Source organism: Ailuropoda melanoleuca, chromosome 5, assembly GCF_002007445.2.
Source record: "Ailuropoda melanoleuca isolate Jingjing chromosome 5, ASM200744v2, whole genome shotgun sequence".
NCBI lineage: Eukaryota > Metazoa > Chordata > Mammalia > Carnivora > Ursidae > Ailuropoda > Ailuropoda melanoleuca.
In genome coordinates this window covers 71,696,048-71,723,691 of record NC_048222.1, presented here as the reverse complement: position 1 = coordinate 71,723,691, position 27,644 = coordinate 71,696,048, and the positions used below count along the sequence as shown (strand labels likewise).

The following is a 27,644-nucleotide window of genomic DNA, read 5'->3' as shown; positions in this document are numbered from 1 at the left end:
CTCCCTGGGCCTGGGAGGTGGGGGGTGGGGGTAAAGGATGAACCGATCCCTGGTTGGGGTTCGTATGGTGGTGTGAGGGAGGGTTGAACCGATTCCATTCTTCTTAAATCCTTCCGGGCGGCTTCCGATTGCAGTTGTGGCTGGGTGCCCCACCCTTTTTTGATGCATCTCGGAGCGTGCAGTGGAGGGTTCGCGTGCAGGCCCGAAGGCTCCCCGGGGTTCGGGGGGGCGGGGGCTTCGACAGCCGCTCCCCGCCGCGCCCTGCGCGCTCTCCCAAGATACCTTCTCCCGCGCCCTCCGCGCTCGCGTCCGGGGCTCGGAGGCCAGGACCATGGTCAGCGCCTCCGCCGACCGCCTGGGAGGATCTCCTCGCCCTGACTACTGTTCGCCGCCGCGTGAAACGAGGGAGGCTGTGGAGTCACCCAAGAAACCCGAGACGCTCCAAATAGCCCATGTGGAGAACAAAGTTCCGCTAAGTATCTCAGCAAGGGCTTCCCAGAGTGCTCCCCCCGCCACTATTTGGGCGGTGCTTTGGGAATGGAGACTTAGTGGATTATGTTCAAAGGGTGAAAAGAAAAGAAAAGGGGAAAATCCCTCACATTTTGAATAGATTGTCAAAGATGGACTAGACTCCCTATACCGTGTTAATGGAGAAACAAAGAAGACCAATTTGGCAACCCTTGATTTTAGAAAATATTTGTTATCTCTGGCCATTGCGAGCAGTGTGCATTTTAAGTGCAGTAGTCTTCTCACACATTTTTTTCTTTATCAGGGTGACCTTCATACTTGTGCGTTTTTTCCCCACATCCTTAATTTCTCAACCGATAAATTACAATGTGAAATATTTTAGCACTTGTTTGCTGTTTCTTTCCCATGCCCACTGGTGAAGAGGAGAAATCAGTCAATGATTGATTATTGAATACCTATTGTGTGCCTTGCCTTGTGGGGCAGGGAGAAGGTTAGCTATAAAAAGTTCAAGGTGATTTCTTCTTGAGGGGCTTTCAGAGTAGTTGGGAGTGGTCTATACATATTCCCTGAGTGATTCCACCAGCATTTATTTAGTATGCAGGTTGTGTGCTTACACTGAATGCATGGAGAACAATTAAAGAGTTGGTGATAATGGCCGGAACACGTTGCCGTTTCCTGACATGGCATAGAGATTTGCAGGTTTGACTTTTATTGCACCAATTCTAGGAAAGATAAACCACTTATTGCCATTTTCAAAAGGTGGGGCAATTAATTACTTGATTCCTCCTCCCCCTGCTCTGTCCTCGGATTTATTCATATGGGGGGTACCTGTTATCCATATTGCACTATGAGTCAACCCGAAGAACTTAATCCAGAAAACTCACCTGAATTCAAGTGATCAGACAACTGAGGCAAAAGTTTTAAATAATGTAGCTAATATTGAACCACGAGTTAGTGTGAAATAGTTTCCCACATGAATAAATTGGATGTGGGCCTAACCATGATCATACAGCATCATGGTTGTGTGAGTACCCTCATCTTTAACAATTTGTGCTGGTAATCCTAATGTCCTAAAGGGAGCAGAAAAATGCCTCGAGATAAGGAAGGGATTATTTTTAAATGGCAAGTCAGGGGGCAGAGTTTGAGAATAGCCACCCCTATGATAATGGCAGTGAATTAAAACTCAGGTTTGAAAGGCGAAGTTTCACTGGGTTGAATAATACATCTCTTTTCCTGTCCATTTGGAAGCTTAGGTGTTTGACCATCAGCTTCTTGTTTGAACACTCTCTGATTTTAATAGGCATTCGAAATTGTAGACCTAGGGTGCATGGAGGGGGAGATTTGGAGAGGAAATACCCAACCAGAACCCCAGCCACTTTTAGCCTCCACAAATCCACATTTGCTTTAATTGCCCAGTTATTAGCAACAGAGGATGATTCCGCTTGGTTTTTCTGCAGCCTTCCCTGAATTTTCATTCAGTCTTGCCTTATGTGATAAACATAAGGGCTGTTCCTATGGGATTGTTTTCATTCATGACTAAAAGCACTTACCAAGATCAGTACTTACAGTGGTTGAATATTTTATGCCTATACAAGAGAGAAAAGGTATTTGGTGTGTGTGTGTGTGTGTGTGTGTGTGTGTGTGTAACAATGGTGATTTTCAAAGGCCCAGTTGGGCCCACCATTTTGATTGACTTGAGTAGCCATCACTTAATTTTCAGCTAATGAGCAATGTGACTACCAGCATCTCAGTGCATTCTTGTCTGACGCCCTGGGACAGAGAGAGGAGGAAAACTAGAGTGAGTGGGCCCTGGGGCCCCTGACTTGCACACTTTCCTCCCCTGAATCTGTATTTATAGGTATTGTTAATCTAGGGTTAGTCAGAAGTGGCTTTGTCCACCTGTTGCAGGGGGTCTGCTGTTCCTCTAGCAAGGCTTTGGGAAAGGAGGGAACAGGCTTCCTCAACCCAGATGCCATGTGGCTTGTGGGACATGGACGTGTGCTTTTGCATTTACAGGTGCTAGTAGGTAATCACCAGAAAAAAATGGGCGTGGCTTGGGCTGGGAAGTTAGGTTTTGGTGAAGGGAAAGGGCCAGAAGAGTGAATATGACTGAGGAAAGAAAGCTACCTCTTTGCTCTCTTTTCCTTCGTGTCCTTGGTGATGTCCACTCTGGGCTGCAGTGAGGTTATATTGGTTACCATCTGTGAAGGACTCTGAACCTCTTGGAGGAGAGAGCAGAAGGGCAGTATTATTGGCCTAATTCCCCCTTGCCAGGGCCCAGGGGTCCCTCAGGCTCCTCCCTTCCTCTGGAATTCCTTCTCTTCTACTCAGACACAATTTAGCCAGGGATGCTGGATCATGAGCATCTCTTCCAAACGTGCTCCCAGGCCCTTCCTCCCATAGCAAACCTATGTGACTGGGGAGTGATTCTCCATATCTCCAGGGCAGGTGCCAGTGAGTGAGCTATATAGGAGTTCCACTGAATTTGACAAAATTCCCAAGTCTGTAAAATGCTTTTTGATATTCCCTGTCATTGTGTTTTCCCCCATCCCCTCTCCAAGTTGATTACCTCCCAGCCCTAGGTGCCCAGTAACCTTGCTGCCCTCTTACTGTTCAGTGCCCCCCTTACCCCATCCCGATGGTGATGCCCATTCTAGATCTTTCTTCCTTTAAAACAATAAGTTCTGAAATCACTCTTCTCCTATGCCCTCACTTCTCCCATTCAAAATCCCTTCCTTGTGTTTATCTTAGCTAGAAAGAAATCCCAATGATTGAAGGCTTCCATCTGTTTTGTGAATGACTGATATGTAGGTTGTCCCTAGAGATACTTGTTTGATAGTAGGCTAGCCTGTTCAACAAAATGAACATCTAGTTAGCCAGATAGGTGGTAGAGATTTGGCTGGAAGCCAAGAACAAGGGCATTCATTTGATACTTTAGAGGCCACGTTCTTTCAGAAGAAGAGACACAAATACGAACATTTGTATGTTCAGGATTCCAAAAATCCCAAGACCCATCTGGGATCAAAATGAAGAGAAGGAAATGGTGATAAGCCATAATTATTGGTTGCCCTTGATTTCCTAAGTGATTATGTAACTAATCATATAATTCGTTAAAATAAAAAAATAATTGTGGTGAAATACACATAGCATACAATTTATCTTGGTCATTTTTAAATCTACAATTCAGTGGTGTAAATATACTCCTATTGTTGTGTAATCAGTCTCCAGAACTTTTCGTCTTGCAAAACCGGAACTCTGTGCCCATTAACCACTAACTCCCCACTACCCCTCCCCCCAGCTCCTGGTACCTACCATTTTACGTTCTGTCTCTATGAATTTGACTACTCTAGGTACCTCCTATAAGTGGAATTGTACAGCGCTTATCTTCTTGTGACTGGCTTACGTCACTTAGCAAAATGTCCTCAAGGTTAAACCATGTTCTAGCATGTGACAAGATTTCTTTCTTTTTTTAAGGTTGAATAATATTCCTATAATTAGTTAAATTTTAATAAGTCATTGATGATTGAAAATTTGTTGCACAATTAATAGATCTGCAATGAATTAATTGTGGAGGAAGTAAGAAGGGTTACATTGGGCATGAAATAGACTCCTCCAGCCTGAGACCCGAGATCTGAATAGAAGAAAACTCTCACCAGTTAAATAGCCTCTATCATCTATCTCCCTTGTGGCTCAATGGTGGAGGAGAAAATTGCTATCATTGAACCTCCAGTGGCAACATCTGGTTGAATGTTGCATAGTTCACAAACTCGTGGGCCTTGGGAGTCAGGAATGGGCTGGGCATTTTCCTACCCTTGGTAAAGATAAGCCAGTTTTTCCTGTGGGTCCTTTGGTGCCAGTGTCCCTCTCTTCTTTCTTGAGAAAGAAGGGAGAGTCAGAATTGATGATGGAGTTGAATGTAAGCTGCCATTGAATGTCAGAGCTTGAAAGGGACCTAATGATGATTTAATCACTTCATTCTAGCAGTGAAGAAAGGGATGCCCAGGAAACATCGTGCTTTGTCCCATGGGATTCAGGTGATGGTTTCAGGGTTAGGATGAGGCCTCTCACTGCCCAGTCCCACTGCAGTCCTATACCATTAAACCTTGTTATTTTGGTAGCATTATATGATTCTAGAATATACGTTTACATTCTAGATCCTATATTTAGAATGTGTAGAATATATTATTTTGGAACTTGCCTCAACACCTTCTGATATAAGCATTTTCCCTTTTTCTAAGTAAGGACACTGAGATTTAGTGATATTTACTGACCAGTCCCAAGGTCTTGCTCTTTAGTAAGTGTATGACCTAGGATTTGAACCAAGGGTTCCTGACTCAGTGCTGTACTTCTTTTTTTTTTATGATTTTATTTATTTATTTGAGATAAGAGAGAGAATGTCAGTGGCAGGGAGGGGCAGAGGGAGAGGGATAAGCAGATTCCACACTGAGTGTGATCCTGACGCAGGGCTCGATCCCACAGCCCTGAGATCATGACCTGAGACGAAATCAAGAGTCCGACACTCAATCGACTGTGCCACCCAAGCGCTCCGTCAGTGCCATACTTCTTGCAATACACCATTCTGTGGCTCCATTCCACTGTCAGAGGTAGTTAGTGAGCTTAAAGGTACATTTTAGTTTTCAGGCAAAATATTTCATATCCCATTAGAATTCATATGTTCTATGCGGTAGGCCCTGTGCTAGATGCTTTATGTGTGCTATCTTATTAATCCTAAGGTAATTCTATTAAGTAGGTGCTTCTACTATCCTTATTTTGCAAAAGAAATATCTGAAGGTAAAAAACTTGCAAAGCAACTTGCTAACTAAAAGCCAGGGGCAGGATTTGAACCCAGGTCCGTGTGACTAAATAACCTTTTAATCACTATGATGTACTGAATTGTTTTCTATATCATTCTTTTCTCATTTTATCTCCAAAGAATTAACTATTACAAGATAGTTCTGAGTGCCTACCTTTGTTTGTTTGTTTTCTGTTTTGCAGTGTACTCTTTGAAGCCATTTATAAAAGGACTGTTGATCTGTCTTTATGAATGTGCCCTAAACTGCTGATATTCTGTCCATCATTTTTTTTAACACAAGAAATATCTTCAAATATCCCTGGGACAAAGGCCAAATCTGACAGTGTGACTGACATGCTTTTCTAAGATTAGAGCAATGTGATGACAATGTGATTTTTCTACTTGTTGTAAATCATGAACTACAAGCAAATAATGAGGGAACCATCAATAAAAACATTGGCGGATGGGCTGATGGACACTTGAATTTGGTTGGCTGCAGCCTGTGGCAAAGGCTGGTAGCGCAGGCCACGAGCTGCACACAGACAGTGCCTTGTAGGGGAAGCATTTGGTCTTGAAGGTGGTGGCTTGGGGTGTGTTTTTGAGACACGTACAGGCAGCCTGCCTGGTCTCTGATTTCAAGGCAGCTCTCTGGTGGAAAGAACGCTGAACGAGGAGTCGGCTGTGTTGTTCACTAGCTAAGCCACCTGCACAGTCACCTAACCTGAGCTGTCATCAGGCGGGGCCTTAATCTCTAAGACTCCTTCTCTCATTTCCACTAAAGGCTCTGAAAGAAAGCGATGCTGTCCCCGGCTGTTCTTTCTTTGTTTTTTTTCAAAATTGAGGTAAAATTCATATAACATCAAATTCTCCTTTAAACCATTTTAGTCTACAATTCAATGACTTCTAGGACATTCACAGTGTTGTGCAACCATTTAATTCCAGAACATTTCATCAATCCAAAAAGAAACCCCACATCCATTAAGCAGCTACTCCCCAATACCCTCTCACCCCAGCCTCTGGCGACCACAAATCCACGTTCTGTCTCCATGGATTTGCCTGTTCTGGACATTTTACGTACATGGAATCCTACAACATGTGGCCTTTTGTGTCTGGCTTCTTTCACTCAGTGTAATGTTCTCGAGGTGAACCCACATGGTAGCGTGTGTCAGTCCTTCCTTCCTTTCCATCACTGAACAGGATTCCACTGTTTGTATAGATCACATTTCATTTATCCACTCACCAGTGTATGGACATTTGGGTTGTTTCCACTTTTGGGCTTTTATGAATAGTACTGCTGTTAACATTCTTTTACAAGTTTTGTTGAAACATATCTTTTCAGTTCTTTTAGATATATACCTAGGAGTGGAACTGCTACATCATATGGTTATCCTGTGTTCAGCTTTTTGAGGAGCTGCCAAACTATTTTCCTCAATTTTACTACCATTTTACATTTCCACCAACAATGTACAAGGTTCCAGTTTCTTTCTGCACATCCTCCACAGCACATTGTTTCCCCCCTTTTTTTGGATTATAGCTAGCCCAGTGGCTGTGAAGTGGTAGCTCATTGTGGTTTTGATTTGCGTTTCCCCAATGACTAAGGATTTGAGCAGCTTTTCATGTGCTTGTTGGTCATTTGCATACCTTCTTCAGAAGAATGTCTATTTGAATTCTTTGCCACTTTTAAAAGATTGAGTTGTTTGTCTTTTTGTTGTTGCATTGTATGAGTTTTTTTCTTTAAGATTTTATTTTTAAGTAATCTCTACACCCAACACGAGGCTTGCACTCACAAACCCGAGCTCGTGCTCTACTGACACAGGCAGCCAGGCACCCCTGCAAGTTCTTTATATATTCTGGATATCAGATATATGGTTTGCAAATATTTTCTCCCATATATTTTTTTAAAAGATTTATTTATTTATTTTAGGCAGAGCACTTGTGAACAGGGGGAGGGGCGGAGGGAGAGGGACAGAGAGAATCTTAAGTAGGCTCCACGCCCAGCACAGCACAGAGCCCCACAGGGGGCTTGATCTCATGACCTTGAGATCATGACCTGAGCCAAAACAAAGAGTTGGGGGTGCTCAACGGACTGCACCACTCAGGTGCCCTTAATTTCCTCCCATTCTTTGGGTTGTTTTTTTCACTTTCTTCATACGTGGCTTTTGATGCACAGAAGTTTTTGATTTTGATGAAGTCTGATTTATCTGTCTTTTCTTTTGTTGCTTCTGCTTTTGGTGTTAATATTATTCCTGGCTATCTCAAAACTACTGGATCAACTGAAATTTAGCAAAGAAGTTCCAGGGCCTCATTTCTTAGGATTATAATCATGTAACTAAATCCTGTTGTTTTATGGGAGTTTTGAAATTCATTTAGAATAGTATTGACAATAAGTCAGTATTCTTGAGTGTTTTGTGTACTGCCTAAGTCTGGTCTTTCTATTTCTTTGATCCTGTTCATATAATGAAGTTTCTTTCCTGTGTGTGTATTCACACATATATTTGGTATTTTATATAAATATATATATATAAATTTACATATGCACATACGTTTTCCACTTCATTTATACATGTTTTATATACAGATAGATATGTCTATCCCCTGTCTGTCTGTCTATCTATCATCTATCTATCATCTATCTATCTATCTATCTGTCTATCTATCATCTATCTGTCTGTCTGTCTGTCTATCTATCTATCATCTATCTATCATCTATCTATCATCTATCTATCTATCTATCTATCTATCTATCTATCTATCATCTATCTGTCTATCTGTGTCTATCTATCTATCATCTATCTATCTATCTATCTATCTATCTATCTATCTATCTATCATCTATCTATCTGTCTGTCTGTCTGTCTATCTATCTATCATCTATCATCTATCAATCATCTATCTATCTATCATCTATCTATCTATCTATCTATCTATCATCTATCTATCTATCATCTATCTATCATCTATCTGTCATCTATCATCTATCTATCATCTATCATCTATCTATCATCTATCTATCTATCATCTATAATACACATGCACATATATCTCCAGTAATTTGGAAGCAGCAGGGCTGGTGTTGAGGAGGGCAATGACTAAGAAGCTGAATTTAGGAAAAAATAAATTTGAGAAAAGGCTTGAATTTAATTTTTATTTTGTTCTATTTGTTTTTAGAAATAACATGACAGAGTACCATGTTTAATGTCTATAACAGTGATGAGCAATTTTTTTTAAAAGAAAGAAATTCTTGATAATCTGATTATCTAGAAAGAAACATTGATAACATTTTGGTGTAATATTTTTTCCAGTCTTTATACTCCCACCAAAAATGAATGAGAAATACTGTTTTTCAGCATCTCTGATATCAGTGGGTATTATCATTTTTATAGATATTTCCCAAATTTGTAGGTAACAACTGCTATCCTGCTTTTTGCCAATTTTCCTATTAAAGCATTCATATTTTAAACACTGATTTGTAAAAATTCTATATTCGAATGTATCCACTTCAATGTCAACTTGTTACACGTTTTTTTTTCTTAGTTTGCATCTGATTTCATGTGGCCTTTATATTTTGACATCCAGATTTAAAATTTGAACTTAGATCAGTTTTCTTTTCTGATATATTCCTACCTTTCAAAATTATTATTTAACTTATATTTTCTTCTAAGACCTTTTTGGGTTCTGTGTTTATTTATATTTAAATCTTGCAATTAATTTTCAGTACCTTGAAATATGGTATAACTTAATTTTCCAAATAGTTAATCTGTTGTCCTAATGATGTTTAGTGAATAATTGATATTTCTCTACTTATTTTTTATATACTCCACTCTTCCACATGTCTGGATATGAGTTTTGGCTTCCTGCTGTTTCATTGATCTGCGTTACTAATGTAGTGGTTCAATACTGCTTTAGTTACTGTTGCTTTTTTTTTTTTTTAAAGATTTTATTTATTTATTCATTCGACAGAGATAGAGACAGCCATCGAGAGAGGGAACACAAGCAGGGGGAGTGGGAGAGGAAGAAGCAGGCTCCCAGTGGAGGAGCCTGAATGTGGGGCTCGATCCCTAACGCCAGGATCACGCCCTGAGCTGAAGGCAGATGCTTAACCACTGTGCCACCCAGGCGCCCCTAGTTACTGTTGCTTTTAAGTACTTTTACTTTTCTCATTTTTGCCAACATTCAACTGCATTTTCCATGAAAGATATTTTCAATTACAGAAACCTGGTATGATTTTTACCAGAATGATATGAAACTTATCTAGTGAACTAGAAGATATAATTTTGAGATAGCAAGCCTTTCTACCTAAGCTATAGTATGGACTTACCTTTTTTCCCCTCAGGTATTTTGTTCTATTCCTCTGAAATTCTTTTTTTTTTGAAAATTTTATTTATTTATTTGACAGACATAGAGACAGCCAGCGAGAGAGGGAACACAAGCAGGGGGAGTGGGAGAGGAAGAAAGGCCCACAGCAGAGGAGCCTGATGTGGGGCTCGATCCCATAACGCCGGGATCACGCCCTGAGCCGAAGGCAGACGTGTAACCGCCTTGCCACCCAGGCGCCCCTGATTTTTTGTTACGTTTATTCTCAGTGCTTTGTTGTTATCATGAATATAATTGCCATTATATTGTGTAGTCTACATTCTGTGTGACTCTTGAGTTTTATATTAATTAATAATAGAGTACCTTATTCGATTTGCTCTAATATTTTCCAATTGATTCTCTTGGGACAGTTTTATTACCTAATATTACTTTTATGTCTTTTTTCACTGCCTTTACATATTATGTCTCTTCTGTGTCTGACTACATTGGTTAGGGCTTCTAGAACAATGTTGGATAATGCTGGCAGCATTAGGCCTCCTTGTTTGATTTCTGACTGTAATGAGAAGGCCTCTATACCTTCACTATTGTTTGAGAGAGAGAATTTCTGTCATGTTAAATAATCATTGAATTCCTACTTGAGCGTACTGGTAGTGTCCTTCAGCCAGCAACCCCCAGGAGCATGCTTGTGATTGAATGAGCTGGGTTTACCATTTGCTATAACTGGGGAGAACACACACTGTGGAGAACCATGGGGCATCTCTGCAAGAGGGTATTCGAGAGAGATTATCTGGGTTTCAGTGGGTGATTTGGGGGAGGGTCCAAGGAAATGAGGGTTCCCTCCCGGCTGGGGCTGCTAAAAAAGAAGGCAATTCTATGATTTGTTATCCCAACACATCTTATCTGTATAAGGACAGATTAGACAGAGGCTGAGCTGTGATTGGGAAAGAAGCAGCAGGCACTTAGAGCAGTTAGGATAGGGGGATTTGGTGCTTTCTGACTTGGACAATGTTTGTATTTTGTCAGAAATGATGATGGAGGGGTCTCTTTTTGTCTTGATCTATCATGGTCACTGAGTGGTCTGATGTTAATACTCCGTGAAATTCATGTTCAACAATACCCAGGCCAGCTCTTGGCAATTATTTTCTGTTTCTCAATATATTGTTAAAAGCAGGGTTTGATGTGATAGAGCATCTGTTGTATCTCCTGTCTGTTTTAGCAATATTTTCCTACCCTCTACTGAAGATACCAAATAGTTTCTTGAACGTTTTCCCCCCACCCCCCTCGGTACCTCCTATCCCTTGTTCTGTAATAATTTTTGGTAAGCTTGCTCCTTTTTAAAATTATGTTTTTACCTTCAATTAAAATGAGGTCCCATCAGAATCCATGCTTTTAGCAGAGGGGTGTGTGAACTGACTACATGCACCGTTGAATCTCCTTTATTAGGCTTATAGTTTGAGGCTTGATTCGAGCACCAGCTGCTTGTCCCAGTCCCATTTTCTGGAGCTGCGTTGGCAGACTTTGGCTTTCACACTCCAGTTAAATTTCAAAAATAAATTTGGGGGAATAACCTAAGGGTTGCCAAATTTTTATGTTGCCAAAATAGGGACACTAAAGAACAAAACCAAACCAAACAAAAACATTACTACGCAGTGTCATCACCTAACACGAAGAGCAATTTAGCGCCAAAACTATTGAAGAGAAAATAATTCCAGGATTTAAAAGTATGCATAAATTGAGCTTTCTCAAAAATTACATGTCTTGTCCTTATTTTTCTCGCTTTGACCCAGGTGTGTGAACACTTTGCCCCAGGCAGCCTGGCATCAGCTCCCAGACCAGCACTGGTGGAGGTGGTGTCTCTCTTACTTCTCCTTGTCTGTCCTTTCCTGAGTAATCTCTTTCCAGAAGTTGTTATCTCTCTGTGTTGAATAAAGTCTCACGGGCTAGTATAGGCAGTTGTTTTCAAATGCACCTGGGATTTGTTACAACCAGGTGTAGTGAGACACGTGACCTGGAAAGGGCTGTCGTGAAGGAAGAGGTTTTTATCCTCATAGATCCCTAAGGGGACAGAGCACGTGCAGGGGCCTACAAGGGGAAGCACCAGGGTTAGTTAGGAGACAATGGGATGAGGGAAAGACAAGGGTAAGTGCCATTATTGTGGTTTCTGGGAAGGAACAGGCAAAGCAAGGAAACAGGCTTAGTTTGGATCATTTTAGTGGGCCCTGGGGCAGAGGGGCTTTTCCTAGTTGTCTGAGATGTGGTGGTGGGGTGATTAGGGCAGGTGGACAATGGCCTTGCGTTTAAGTGCTTCAAAAAAGATGTAGATGGCTGTATGCGCTCTTGATTGATTCGTTTGCGTGTGAAAGGTGCACTCCCAGGAGAGTCTAAGAATGTAGGAAATTGACTAGTCCTGCCAGGGGCAGTCTTTCCAGGGTCAGTGAAGCCCCGGATGTCCTAGCACCAGAAATACAGAGCATAGAAAGACGTGATTGAATACAATACCTGCTGGCAATAGTAGACCCAAGATTATTACGAGTTTCTGGACTAAGGTGTCTCTTGGTCTTAGGTTTACAGAATTACTGGGCACTACTGTGTTTGTACGTTCTTCATTGGTATTTATTTGGAACGTTCTATGTGATTTCTGGCCCAATGCCTTTGTAAGTCTGGAAATCCATAATTTGACTTTTAAAAAGTCTTCATGTTCAGAGTTATAGTCACGATCACTAAAAGCAATGGAACCAACACCTGCTCATTCCACGGCTGGGCCTTTTTATTTATTCATGTAAACGAACTACATTTCTTATAGGGCGTACGATCATGCCCAAGCTGGTAATGAAGATAGCTAGGGAAAAAAAATCAACCGCAAAAACTCTCGTCTACAGTTCTGTGCCCTAAATCTCCTCCAGCTTCAATGACAGAATTAGCAAAAGCAGGATTTCCGGGCAGGATTAGCTTGACCTCCTGACCGTGAGTTCATCATCCAGGGCAGTGAGCGCGCTAATCACCGCATTATCACAGTTCCCGCAGCTTCAACACAGTACGTCCGCAAAAGGGTATCTTTGTAATGCTGTTCTTGAAATAACCTTTAACTGGTCTGCGGTATCCTACTGAAGGTGCAACTCTGAAATTATCTTGCAGGATTCAGGAATTAAGCCCTGCATGGAATTACCCAAGTTTGGAAACCAGAGGAAGCAATGCAGAGATAGTCTACAAACTTCTCTAACCCAACAGGACCTTGGGCTGCTTTTAGAATTCTTTAATATTTAGCATTATCACCAATTGATTCCTTTCCCTTCCTTCTGGCCGTTTAATTAGGACAGAAGATGTACTTCTGTGAGAAAACCATGCCAGTGTTTTGTGTTACACACTCAGTTCTTAAGGTTTCCTTGAAAGTCGCTGGGGAACTTAGTGTGTAAAAGATTAGGGTGACTGTACATGTTACAGAGAGCCTTCTAGTTATACCAGATGGTGACTTCAAGCAAATCACCTGTTTCTTTTAGACCTGCTTTCTCATTTGAAAAGTGGGCATCAAAATAGTGACCTCACGGGTTACTGTGAAGACTGGTGGGTATCGCATGTAAAATACTTGGCCTGAGATGAGATGGCCACATGTATGAGTAATTAGAGCAGCATTTGATGAGGTCCATAGCAAAGGTGTGGAAGCCCTGCTGTGGGAACGCTAAGGTGGGAAGGGTTTACTTTCTGTTAAACTATGTGACAAATTGCAAATGGACTTTGAATCCTTTCCAGTACAAAGACACATACTTGACATCCTCTGTACACTCAGATCTTACACACTCTCCATCTACCTTCTGTCAGTGGTTGACTGATCTTTATTCACTGGGAGGTGGTGGGGGGAACAAGTCTTGAGAGAGGAACCCATTATCTTCTTACCACTAAATATATCACCTGTCACTTGTACTGTCCTGCCTTTCCGCTGCTCACAGCAGAAGAAAGGTCCCTACTGTGTCTCTGGCCATCCGCTCACCTGTGACCTGAATACATCACTTCCTACCTCCTCAAACTGTCCACCCCCATCAGCTCTACTGCATCGTTCCTACCACTTACAAACGTCCTTTAACACCTCCGTTAAAAACAGCAACAACAAAACTCACAGAATCCTCTCTTGATCTCACAGTCTCCCGCAGATCTATTATTTTTCTACTCCTTTTCTTAGCAAACTTTCCTAAAGTCTTATCTGTATTTGCTGTTTCTGTTTCTTCAGCTCCCAATCACTGTTTAGAAAATGAACTTCCTGGGGGCGCCTGGGTGGCTTCAACTCTTGATTTCGGCTCAGGTCATGTTCTCAGAGTCATGAGATTGAGCCTGGCATTGGGCTCCACAATGAGCGTGGAGCCCGCTAAAGATTCCTTCCTCCCCCAGCTCTCATGCTCTCTCTCTCTCTCAATAAATAAATAAATTTTTTTAAAAATGAGCTTTCTGTACATTGCACAGAAATATATTATTAAGCATAGAGATATGGCTAAAGCCCACTTCGAACACTCTCTCCATCCTGTCTCTCCCCCGACCAGAGGTCACCAAGATTTGTGGGTTGCCTTGCATCTCCCCAACCCCGTTTCCACCTATTTACACGTGTATATGTCCTTGCAAAAATGTGTAGTCTTAACTGTGTGTTTGTTTTACCTAAATGATACCACCCTGTATCAGCAATTTGTTTCTTTTCTCTCTTTGTGTTTCAGAGGTCTGTGTTAGTATAAAAAAATTATATTAGTTCACATAAATTTATATTCTTTTAGCTTCTGATTCTATTAGTAATTGTTGATATTTATTGTGTGCTGACCATGCCCTGTGTTTTAACTGTGGTTATTTGTTGAGGCCTTTCAAGGACCCTGGGGAGTAAGATTTACTGTCTCCATTTTTTAAAAAAGATTTATTTATTTATTTTAGGGAGAGAGAGTGGGAGCAGGGGGAGGGGCAGAGGGAGAGGGAAAGAGAGAATCTTTTTTTAAAAAATTTTTTTTATTATATTATGTTAGTCACCATACAGTACATCCCGGTTTCCGATGTAAAGTTCGATGATTCATTAGTTTGCGTATAACACCCAGTGCACCATGCAATACGTGCCCTCCTTACTACCCATCACCAGCCTATCCCATTCCCCCACCCCCCTCCCCTCTGAAGCCCTCAGTTTTTTTCTCGTAGTCCATAGTCTCTCATGCTTCATTCCCCCCTTCTGATTACCCCCCTTTCTTTATCCCCTTCTTCCCCTACCGATCTTCCTAGTTCTTATGTTCCATAGATGAGAGAAATCATATGATAATTGTCTTTCTCTGCTTGACTTATTTCACTTAGCATTATCTCCTCCAGTGCCGTCCATGTTGCAGCAAATGTTGAGAATTCGTTCTTTCTGATAGCTGAGTAATATTCCATTGTATATATGGACCACAGCTTCTTAATCCAGTCATCTGTTGAAGGGCATCTCGGCTCCTTCCATGATTTGGCTATTGTGGACAATGCAGCTATGAACATTGGGGTGCATATGGCCCTTCTCTTTACTACGTCTGTATCTTTGGGGTAAACACCCAGTAGTGCAATGGCTGGGTCATAGGGTAGTTCAATTTTTAACTTTTTAAGGGACCTCCACACTGTTTTCCAGAGTGGCTGTACCAACTTGCATTCCCACCAACAATGTAGGAGGGATCCCCTTTCTCCACATCCTCTCCAACAATTGTTGTTTCTTGCCTTGTCTATCTTTGCCATTCTAACTGGCGTAAGGTGGTATCTCAGTGTGGTTTTGATTTGAATTTCCCTGATGGCTAATGATTTTGAACATTTTTTCATGTGTCTGTTAGCCATTTGTATGTCTTCATTGGAAAAGTGTCTGTTCATATCTTCTGCCCATTTTATGATTTGTTTATTTGTTTCTCGTGTATTGAGTTTGAGAAGTTCTTTGTAGATCTTGGATACCAGTCCTTTATCTGTGGTGTCCTTTGCAAATATATTCTCCCATTCCGTGGGCTGTCTCTTAGTTTTTTTGACTGTTTCCTTGGCTGTGCAGAAGCTCTTTATCCTGATAAAGTCCCATAAGTTCATTTTATCTTTTATTTCTCTTGCCTTTGGAGATGTGTCGTGAAAAAGGTTGCTCTGGCCGATGTCATAGAAGTTGTTGCCTATGTTCTCCTCTAGAATTTTGATGGATTCCTGTCTCACATTGAGGTCTTTCATCCATTTGGAGTTTATTTTTGTGTATGGTGTGAGAGAGTGGTCAAGTTTCATTCTTTTGCATGTAGCTGTCCAATTTTCCCAGCACCATTTATTGAAGAGACTGTCTTTTTTCCACCGGATGTTTTTTCCTGCTTTATCAAAGATTAGTTGCCCAGAGAGCTGAGGGTCCATTTCTGGGTTCTCTATTCTGTTCCATTGGTCTATGTGTCTGTTTTTGTGCCAGTACCATGCTGGGAAAGAGAGAATCTTAAGCAGGCTTTCTGCCTAGCTCCAGCCTGTCATGGGGCTGGATCTCACCATCCTGAGATCAAGACTTGAGTCAAAATCAAGAGTTGGCTGCTTAACTGACTGTGCCACCCAGCGGCCCCTACCATCTCCACTTTAATGAGGAAACTGAGGCAGAAAGAGACTAACTTGCTTAATTAAGGGTAGGTGCTCAGTAAATGATGACGTTAGGGTATAAAATCAAGCACTTGGCTCCAGAGTCTGTGTTGGTGTTGTTTTTTTAAAATATTTTATTTATTTATTTGACAGAGAGAGAGAGACAGCCAGTGAGAGAGGGAACACAAGCAGGGGGAGTGGGAGAGGAAGAAGCAGGTTCCCAGCATAGGAGCCTGATGTGGGGCTCGATCACAGGACCCCGGTATCATGCCCTGAGCCAAAGGCAGACACTTAATGACTGAGCCCACCCAGGTGCCCCATAGAGTCTGTGTAATTTATCCTGACATTGTTCTATAGTATGACTATACCATGGCTGATTTAGCCGGGTTTTTGTTGTTGTTTACAGTTTTTATTAATAATAATACCTCAGTGAGCAGCTTGCACATGCTTGCTTGCTTGTGCAGGGGAGTGCGTTTCTTGATGGTAGACACTGAAGAGGGAAAGTTCTGGGTCATGGGGTAAGTGCATTTAGCATTATTATGGATATTGTCAAATCCCCTTTCAGAGGGACTGTAGATTTTATATTCCCGGCAGCCAGATAGGAGCATACTTGTTTCCTTATCATTTCACCAAATTTTTAAAAATTTTGCAATTACACAGGTTAAAAATGGTATCTCATAAATTTCACTTGTCTTTTTCTTTTTTAAAAAGATTATTTATTTGAGGACGGGGAGAGAGAGAGGGAAGGGACAGAGGGAGAGGGAGAGAGAATCCCAAGTAGACTGCCCACTGAGCACAGAGCCCAACATGGGACTAGATCTCACCACCTTGAGAACGCAACCTGAGCCGAAATCAAGAGACAGCTGCTTAACCAGCTGCACCACCCAGGCACCCCAATTTCACTTGTGCTAGTGGATGGTTCATCTTTTCCTATGGTCACTGGTTATTTACAATGCTTCTTCCTGTGGTCACTGGTTATTTACAATGTTTCTTTTATGAGCTGCCTATTTATAATCTTTACCTGTTTTTCTGTGGGAATATTTGTCTTTTTCTTTTCGGTTTGTAAGAGTTTTCCTATTTTGGATACCACAGCTCACTACAGATCACTTCCATACAGCTTCTATCTCTACTAAAACTTGTTAAGGTCATAGTATCGTTTATATAGTGGCTTCAGTAGATCCTTCTCTGTCATCTTATTCTGTTAACTCAGTAGTTCCTGACTATGACAACTGTGGTGGGTTTGAGACTATTTGGGCCGGTAAAGGAAAAACATGACCGCTAGATGGCAGTAGCACGCAACAGTCCTATTTGGGTGGGTCCTTTGACAAGTTGCCCGAAAGGAGAAATCGCTCATAGCAAGAGACCTTCCAGGGACAGAGGTGGAGCCACCACCTGAAGGGGAAGACGGCAAGGGAACTGCTGGGGGAGAGGGACATACTATGTGACGGGGTTGGGGTTTCCATGTCTCAGTGATGTTCCTCAGAGGCACGGTGGGGGTGTCTGGGTCAGAAGGCTTCAAAGGGCAGCAGCAGCTTGGGGTTGTTTGCTTTATAGCTGTAAGTTTTAGTTAGCGATATTGGGTGCAGTTTTGTGGAATCTGCAAAGCAAGCAGGCTCTAAATGGCTAAAAATATGCTTTACAAAAATATATATTTACAGCAATTAGATGTGTAAAAATTTGAGTTTGGTGCTGGAGGACTTTGTGCCAGAAGTCCCAGGGTACTGTGAAGAAAATCAACATAGGGACCAATATATAGGGGCCATCTGTAACCCATTTACTTAACACTCTTTTCAAACATGCCTCTGATTTATATGATGCTGCATGTCAGGTTTTCCTCCCAATGACCTCTCTCTTAGTCCTCTTTGCTGATTCACACCTTCCATCTGCCCTCTGAATCAGTGATTCTCAAAATTTTTGGACTCAAGGTGCCTTTAAATTCTGAAAAATTGAGGTCCCCAAAAAGCCTTTGCTTTTGCAGGTCATATTTCTCTATATTTACTGTCTTAGAAATTAGGACTGGGGAGTTAAATTATATTTATTCATTTATTTAAATATAACAGTACTAAACCCATTGCAAGTTAACATAAATAACATCTTTTACGTGAAAAGTGACTAAAGAACCTTCTGATATACTGATTTTGTTTTCATCATCTTTAAGTATAGATAACATACTATGTGTCTAGAAATTGAGTTTTCTAATCTTTTTTAAAGCTAACAATCCTTCCTTAGCTATAGTAAAATATTATAAATTGTATTTTATTTTATTTTATTTTATTTTATTTTTTTTTAAAGATTTTATTTATTTATTCGACAGAGATAGAGACAGCCAGCGAGAGAGGGAACACAAGCAGGGGGAGTGGGAGAGGAAGAAGCAGGCTCATAGCGGAAGAGCCTGATGTGGGGCTCGATCCCAGAACGCCGGGATCACGCCCTGAGCCGAAGGCAGATGCTTAACCTCTCTGCCACCCAGGCGCCCCTATAAATTGTATTTTAGAATGAAATATTCTAAGTAATAACAGCCCAAGATAAAATTTAAAATTTAGAGAATATTTCAAAATTTTAAAAAACATTATTGTAAAACAAGGAAACAAAGTATACTTAGTTCTAGTTATGTTTCCACATGGGCTCAAGGAAACTCTGGGATTTCAAAATAACTTTGTTGAATGATAATGAGACTTTGGAGATTATAGTAGCTGTAGCTGATGATAGCTGGCAAGAACAGAGTATAAGTCCCAAGAAAAGAACAAATCTCTGAAAATACACAAATTTATACTTAAACCTACTACTTTAGAAAATTCTAGAAAATATAAGGATGCATAAGAACATATTCTGGTAGCTGTTGGAGCGATGATATTATCACACATCATACAGCCTTTGGAAAACCCCACCGTATACTCATGAGAGAATGGAATTGAAAAAGGCAAATTACATCGTAGTATTATTATAATAGTAAGTTAAGATCTTCTAGACACCCCTGCAGGAAGCCAGTGCTGGAGTGAGTGCCGTAGGACTCAGACTAGAGCTTAAATCCTCTATGTCTACCTAGATGATGTACTCCAAACCCACGGCTTTAAATACATGTGCTGATGACTTTAAATTTGTATCTCCAACTTGGACTTATCCAGTTGTCTATTCAGCATTTTCTGCTGTATATCTAATAGACATCTCAAAATCAACGTGTCCAAAGTAGAACTTTTGACTTCCCCTAAATATGCTTATCTTCCAGTCATCATCAATGCATCGTACCACTGACATGAATGTGCAAGTCAGAAACCACAGTACACATCCAGTATGTTTCCCTCATCCCTTATATCCATCCCATCAGGAAATTTGTAGGGTTTACCTTCATAACACGGTTAAAATCCACTGAGTCCTCTCCACCCATCTCTACACTTACCACTTGGTCCCAGCCACCATCTTATTTCAACTGGACCATAGTAACAGCCTCCTAATTATCACTGTTGATTAACTCTTGTGCTATTATAATCCAGCTGTCCCACAGCAGCTATAGTGATTTTTTAAAAAATGCAAATTAGATTATGTCATTCTTCTACCTAAACTCGTTCTGGCTTTAGTGTTTGTTTCCCAAAAACTCTTTATAATTTGGCAATTGCCTTCCACTCCAACCACATGCAGACCACTCATCCCCTTCTTCATTATACTCTAGTTTCTCAGGATTTTTTTCTTTTCTTTGAACATGGCAGTCTCTTTCTCATCTGTCAGTCTTTGTATTGTCTCTTCCCTCTAATTGAATTGTTCTTTCCTCAGTTCTTTGCGTGAATAATTCTTTCTTATACTTCAGGTCTTGAATGTCACCTTTACAGCAAGATCTTCCTACAGAAAGCCCTACAGAAAGTCTCCCCTTTGTCTAAACAGTGCCGTCCAGTAGAAATATGATGGGATAGGTAACTTCACACTTTCTAGTAGCCACATTGAAAAAGTAAAAAGAACTATGTGAAATTAATTTTAATAATATAATGCACTTGACCTGAATAGATCCAAAATATTGTAATTTCAATATTTTTGAATTTCAGTTTTTATAAAATTATAATTTTGCAATTGTTATAAAATCATTAATGACTTCTTTTTTTTAAAGATACCTAGGATTTGCTTTGTTTATTTGTTTATTTATTTATTTATTCATTTGCAAAAGAGGGGGGAGGGGCAGTGGGAGAGGGAGAGAGAGAGAATCCCAAGCAGGCTTCACACTGGGTGTAGAGCCTGACACAGGGCTCAATCTTACAACCCTGAGATCATGACTTGAGCTGAAACCAAGAGTTGGAAGCTTAACTACCTGAGCCACCCAGGTGCCACATTAATGACATCTTCTGTATTCTTTTGTTCATACTAAGATTTTTTTTAGCTTTATTGAGCTATAATTAACATACATCGTGAAACTTTAAGGTGTACAAATTGATGAGACATTTGTATACTGCAAAATGATTATCACAGGAGGGGTAGTTAACATCCCCATTACATCATATAATTACCATTTCTTTTTTGGGGCAAAAACATTTAAGATTTCCTCTCTTAGCAACTTTCGAATAAATACCACAGTATTGTTAAGTATATCACCTTATTCATCTTACAACAAGAAATTTGTACCCTTTGAACAATATGTTCCCTACTTCCCCCACCCCAGAACCTTTGGCCACCACCATTCTACTCTCTGTTTCTATGAGTTTGGCTTTTTTAGATTCCACATATAAGTGATATCATGCAGTATTTATCTTTCTCTGTCTGACTTACTTCACTTAGTATCATTATACCCTCAATGTACATTTGTGTTATCACAAATGGCAGGATTCCTTCTTTCTCATAGCTGAATAATATTCCCGTGTGTGTGTGTGTGTGTGTGTGTGTGTGTGTGTGTGTGTGTATCACATCTTCCTTATCACGTTCATCCACAGATAGGTGCTTAGGTCGTTTCCATATCTTGGCCATTGTGAATGATGCTGCACTGAACACGGGAGTGTACATATCTCCTCTAGTTAGTGATTTCATCTTCTTTGGATATATATACAGAAGTGGAACTGCTACATCATATGATAGTTCTATTTTTAATTTTTTCAGGAACCTCCATACCGTTTTGCATAGTGGCTGTACTAATTTGCATCCCCACCAATGGTGTATAAGGGTTCCATTTTTTCCACATCTTTGCCAGTAATGTTGTCTCTGGTCTTTTTGATAATAGCCATTCTCCTAGGTATGAGGTGATATTTTGTGGTTTTGATTTACATTTTCCTGATGATTAGTGATGTTGAGTACCTTTTCAAGTACCCATTGGCCATCTGTATAAATGTCTGGTCAGTTCCTCTGCCCATTTTAAAATCAGATTTGTTTTTGTTTTTGTTACTGAGTTGTATAAGTTCCTAATATGTTTAAGATATGAACCTCTTATCAGATAGATGGCTTGCAAATATTTTCTCCCATTCTGAAAGTTGCCTTTTACTTTGTTAATTGTTTCTTCTGCGGTGCAGAGAACGTTTTAGTTTGATGTAGTCCCAATTTTTGAGTTTTGCTCTGGTGCTTGTACTATTGGTGTCATATTCAAAATATCATTGCAGTTTCCAGCCTTATATTTAAATCTATAATCCATTTTGAGTTATTTTTTGGAGTACTTTAAGATAAGGGTCTAATTTCTTTTTTATGCATCTGATTATCCAGTTTTTCTAGCATATTTATTGTAGAAATTATTCTTATCCCATTAACTATTCTTGGTTTCCTTGTCAAATATTTCTTGGCTTCTTATGATCAAATATGACTTTGTTTCTGGGCTCTGGATGCTGTCCCACTGGTCTATGTCTTTTTAAGCCAGTACCATACTGCTGTGATTATTATAGCTTTGTAATATAGTTTGAAGTCAGGAAGTGTGATGCGTCAGCTTTGTACTTTCTCAGGTTTGCTTTGGCTATTTGCAGTCCTTTTGTTGTTCAATACAAACTTTAGGATTGTTTTATTTCTATTTCTGTGAAAGTGAATCTGTAGATGACTTTGGGTAGTATGGACATTTTAACAACATTAATTCTTCTGATGCATGAACACAGGATATCTTTTAATTTATTTTTGTCTTCTTCAATTTCTTTCATCAACGTCTTACAGGTTTTGGCATACAAATCTTTTACCTCCATGGTTAAGGTGGCTCCTTGGATATTATGAATGGGATTGCTTTATTATTTCTATTTCAGATAATTCATTATTGGTGTATAGAAATACAACTGATTTCTGTATGTTAATTTTGTATCCTGCAACTTTACTGAATTCCTTGATTAGTTCTAACAGATTTTTGGTGGAGTCTTTAGGATTTTCTATACAAAAGGTCATATATCTGCAAACAGAGACGATTTTGCTTTCTCTTTTCCAATTTAGATGCTTTTTATTAATTTTTTTCTTGCCTTATTGTTCTGGGAAGGACTTTCAGCACTAGGAGGTCCTGAGTGTGATGTCAGCTATGCATATTTCACATATGGCCTTTATTATGTTGAAGTACATCCTTTTTGTTATTGTTTCTGTCATGAAAGGATGTTATTTTTTTTTGTCAAAAGCTTTTTCTGCATTTATTGAGATGATCGTATAAATTTTCATCCTTCATTGTGTTAATGTGGTGTATCACATTGACTCATTTGCAGATGTTGCCTCACATTTGCATCCCAGGTATAAATCCAACCTGAACATGGCGTGAGATCCTTTTAATGTGCTATTGAATTTGGTTTGCTAGTATTTTGTTGAGAACTTTTGCATCTATTTTCATCAGGATTATTGGCTTATAGCTTTCTTTTTCTTCGTATTTCCTTAACTGGCTTTGGTATCAGGGTAATGGTGGCCTTGTAAAGTAAGTTTGGAAGTGTTCCCTCCTCTTCAATTTTTTGGAAAGGTTTGAGAAGGATTGGTGTTAATTCTTCTTTAAAGGTTTGACAGAATTCACCAGGAATACCATCTGGTCCTGGGCTTTCCTTTGTTGGTTTTTTTTTTTTTTTAAGATTTATTTATTTATTTGAGGTGGGGGAGGGAGAGAATGGGGGAAGGGGCAGAGGGAGAAGGAGAGAGAGAATCTCAGGCAGACTCCCCACTGAGTGTAGAGCCTGATGCAGGGCTCAATCTCACAACCCTAAGATCACCTGAGCCGAAATGAATAGTCAGTCAGATGCTCAACCAAAGAAGCCACCCAGGTGCTTCTGTTGGGAGGGTTTTTATTAGATTCAATCTCTTTATTAATTGGTCTGTTCAGATTTTCTGTTTCTTCATGATTCAGTCTTGGTATGTTGTATGTTTCTAGGAATGTATCCATTTCTTCTAGGTTGTCCAGTTTATTGGAGTATAATTGTTGATAGTAATCTCTTATTACCTTTCATGTTCATGGGGTGTCAGTTGTTATGTCTCCGCTTTCAGTTATGATTTTATTTGTTTGAGTCCTCTCTCATTTTTCCTGAGTTACTGTAGCTAAAGTTTTGCCTATTTCTCTATCTCTAAAAAAACTCAGCTCTTAGTTTTGTTTTTCTGTCGTTTTTTTCTGGTCTCCAATTCATTTATTTTCACTCTGATCTTTGTTATTTCCTTACTTCTGCTAACTTTGGGCTTAGTTTGTTCTCCTTTTTTCTAGTTCCTTAAGGTATACAGTTAGGTTATTTGTGACCTGTATTATTATTTTTTAAAATGTAGGTGTTTATTGCTATAAATTCTCCTCTTAGAACTGCTTGTGCTGTATCCCACAAGTTTTGGTATATTGTATTTTCATTTTCATTTGTTTAAAGATATTTTTAAATTTCCATTTTAATTTCTTTTTTTTTTTTTTTAAGATTTTATATATGTATTTGAGAGAGAGAGAGAGCATGAGCAGGGGGAGGGGCAGAGGGACAAGAAGACTCCCGCTGTGCAGGGAGCCCAACATGGGGCTCTATCCCAGGACCCTGAGATCATGATCTGAGCCAAAGGCAGACACTTAACCGAGCCACCCAGGTGCCCCATTTTAATTTCTTCTTTAGGCTATTGGTTGTTCAAGAGTATGCTGTTTAATTTCACATATTTTTGAGTTTTTTAGTTTTCCTCTGGTTATTGATTTCTAGTTTCATACCATTGTGGTTGGAAAAGATATTTGGTATGATTTCAATCTTAAATTTGCTAAGAATTGTTTTGTGATCTATCACATGAACTATTTAGGAGAATGTTTCATGTGTGTTTGAGAAGAGTATGTATTCTTCTGCTGTTGGATGGTATGTTCTATATGTTTGTTAGGTTCATTTGGTCTAAAGCATAGTTCAAATTCAACATTTCTTTATTGTTTTGTGTGGATGATCTCTCCATTGTTGAAAAGCGAGGTATTGCAAGCCCTAGTATTATTGTATTGTCTAGTTCTCACTTCAGATTTGTTAGTATTTGCTTAATATATTTAGGTGCTTTGATACTGGGTATGAATATATTTACAATTGTTATGTCATCTTGATGAATTAAACCCTTTATCATTTTATAATGACCTTTCTTTTTGTTACTGTTTTTGGCTTAAAATCAATTATGTCTGGTATAAATATAGCTACCCCTGCTGTCTTTTGGTTTCCACTTGCATGACGTATCTTTTTGTATCCCTTCATTTTGAGCCTTCTAAAGCTGAAGTGAGTCTCTTGGGGGCAGCGTAGAGTTGGGTCTTTTTTTCTTCTTTAATTCTTTCAGTCATTCTCTGCTTTTTGATTGGAGACTTTGATCCATTTACATTGAGAGTAATTACTGATCGTTAAGAACTTACTAATGCCATCTTATTAATTGTTTTGTGGTTGTTTTGTAGTTCCTTTGTTTTTTTCTTCCTCTCTTGCTGCCCTGCTTTGTGAACTGATTTTCTGTAGTTGTACACTTTGATTCCCTTCTCTTTATCTTTTGCGTATTTACTTTTTTTTTCCTGTGTGGTTACAATGAGGTTTATCAAACATCTTTTAGGTATAATAGTTTATTTTGTGCTGATAACAACTTAACTTTGATAGCATGCAAAAACATTTACCTTTTTACTTCCCTCCTTTTATGTGTTTGATGTCGTAATTTGTCTTGTTTTATATTGTGTATTCATTAACAAATTATTATACCTATAGTTGTTTTTAATACTTTTGATCTTTAACCTTTATACTGGAGTTAAATGGTTAATATATCACTATATTACAGTATCAGACTATTCTGAACTTGGCTACATACTTACCTTTACCAGTGAACTTTATATTTTCATATGTTTCCATGTAACTAACTAGTGTCCTTTCAGTTCAGCTTGAGGAGCTTCTTTCAGCATTTCCTGTAAGACAGATGTAGCGGTGACGAATTCCTTTAGCTTTTATTTGTCTGACAAAGTCTATATCTCTCCTTCATTTCTGAAGGACAGATTTCCAGCTTTTCTTGGTTGTCATCCCCTGCCAACTCTTCCAACTCTCTCCTGATCTGTAAGATTTCTTTTTTCTTCTCTCTCTCTCTTTTTTTTTTTTTTTTTGGTGTGTGGGGGGGAGAAAGCACGAGTGGAGGGGGAGCGGGCAGAGGGAGCGGGAGAAAGAGAATATTAAGCAGGCTCCATGCCCAGTGTGGAGCCCAATGCAGGGCTCAGTCTCATGACCCGGAGATCATGACCTGAGCCAAAACCAAGAGTCAGATGCTTAACTGACTGAGACACACAGGCACCCCTGGCCTGTAAGATTTTTGCTAAGAAAATAGCTGAAAGCCTTATGCTGTAATCTTGTAAATTACAAGCTTCTTTTCTCTTGCTTCTTTTCAGATTCTCTCTTTGTTTTTGATTTTTTTTTTTTTTAAGATTTTATTTATTCATTTGACAGAGAGAGAGACAGCCAGCGAGAGAGGGAACACAAGCAGGGGGAGTGGGAGAGGAAGAAGCAGGCTCATAGCTGAAGAGCCTGATGTGGCTCGATCCCATACCGCCGGGATCACGCCCTGAGCCGAAGGCAGACGCTTAACCGCTGTGCCACCCAGGCGCCCCTGTTTTTGATTTTTGATAATTTATTATAATGTATCTTGGAGAAGATCTCCTTAAGTTGAGTTTGTTTGGCGGCCTATGACCTTGATGAACTTGGATATCCACATCTGTCTCCAGACTTGTGACATTTTCAGCCATTTTTTCTTTCTTTTTTCTAGTTGAGATATAATTGCCATATAACATTATATTAGTTTCAGAAGTACAGCATAATGATTCTATATATATATATATTGCAAAGTGATTATCATAATCTGTCTAGTTAACATACATTACTATATGTAGTTAAAAATCTTTTTTCTTGTGATAAGAACTTTTAAGATTACTCTGTTAACAACTTTAAAATATACAATTCAGTATTAACTATAGTCACTAAGCTGTACATTACAGGATATGTAACTGGAGGTTTGTACCTTTGATCTTCACCCATTTTGCCCACTCCCCATCCACCACTTCTGGCAACCGCCAATTTATTTTCTGTATGTATGAGTGTTTTTTTGTTTGTTTTTTTGTTTTAGATTCCACATAGTAAAGGCATATGGTAATATGGTTTTTGTCTTTCTCTGTCTGATTTATTTCACTTAGCATAATGTCCTCATGATACTTCCATGGTATTGCAAATGGCAGGATTTCCTTTTTTTTTTTTTTTCTGAATAATATATATCACATTTTCTTCATTCCTCCATTGATGGACACTTAGTTTGTTTCCATATCTTGGCTATCATAAATAATGCTCTGGTGAACATGGGGGTCATATTTCTGAGTTAGCGCTTTCATTTCTTTCAGATAAATACCCAAAGTGGAATTGTTGGATCATCTGGTAGTTTTATTTTTAGTGTTTTGAGGAACATCCATACTATTCTTCACAATGTCTGCTCCAATTTACATTCCCAATAGTGTCAGCCATTATTTTTTAAATAAACATTCTGGCCCCTTCTCTTTCTCTTTTCTTTCTGGGATTCTAATAATTTGCAAACTTTTTTTTTATAGTTTCCCATAGATCACATAGGCTTTCTTCTATCTTTTTCTTCATTCTCCTCTGACTAAATAATTTCAAAGTTACTGTCTTCTAATTCACAGATTCTTTCTTCTCCTTTATCTTTTCTGTTGTTGATGTTTTGTATTGTATTTTTTAATTTCATTCTTTGTATTCTTCAGTGCCAGAATTTGTTCGTTCTTTTTTATGATTTCTATCTCTTTGTTAAACTTCTCATTTTGTTCATATATTATCTTCCTAATTTAGTTGAATTGTCTTTCTTTGTTTTCTTGTAGCTCATTGGCCTTCCTTAAAACAGCTATTTTTTTTTTTAAAACAGCTATTTTGAATTCTTTATTGGATAAATTGCAGGTCTCCATGTTTTTGGGGTCATGGTGCTAGAAGATTATTGTGATCCCCTGGTGGTGTTATGTTTTTTTGATTTTTTTATGTTTTCTAAAGTCTAGGGTGGCTGTCTTCACATTTGAAGTAGCAGTCACCTCCTCCAGTCTTTTTTTTTTTTTAATTTTTAAGTGATCTCTATACCCAAAGTTGAGCTTGAACTTACAACCCCAAGA

General features: G+C 39.3%; 1 protein-coding gene across 1 annotated transcript in view; it reads left to right on the top strand.

Moving 5' to 3' along the window:
• The window catches only part of DPYSL2 (dihydropyrimidinase like 2), a 130,858-nt gene that overhangs the window by 738 nt on the left and 102,476 nt on the right, over nucleotides 1–27,644 (top strand). The window lies entirely within an intron of this gene.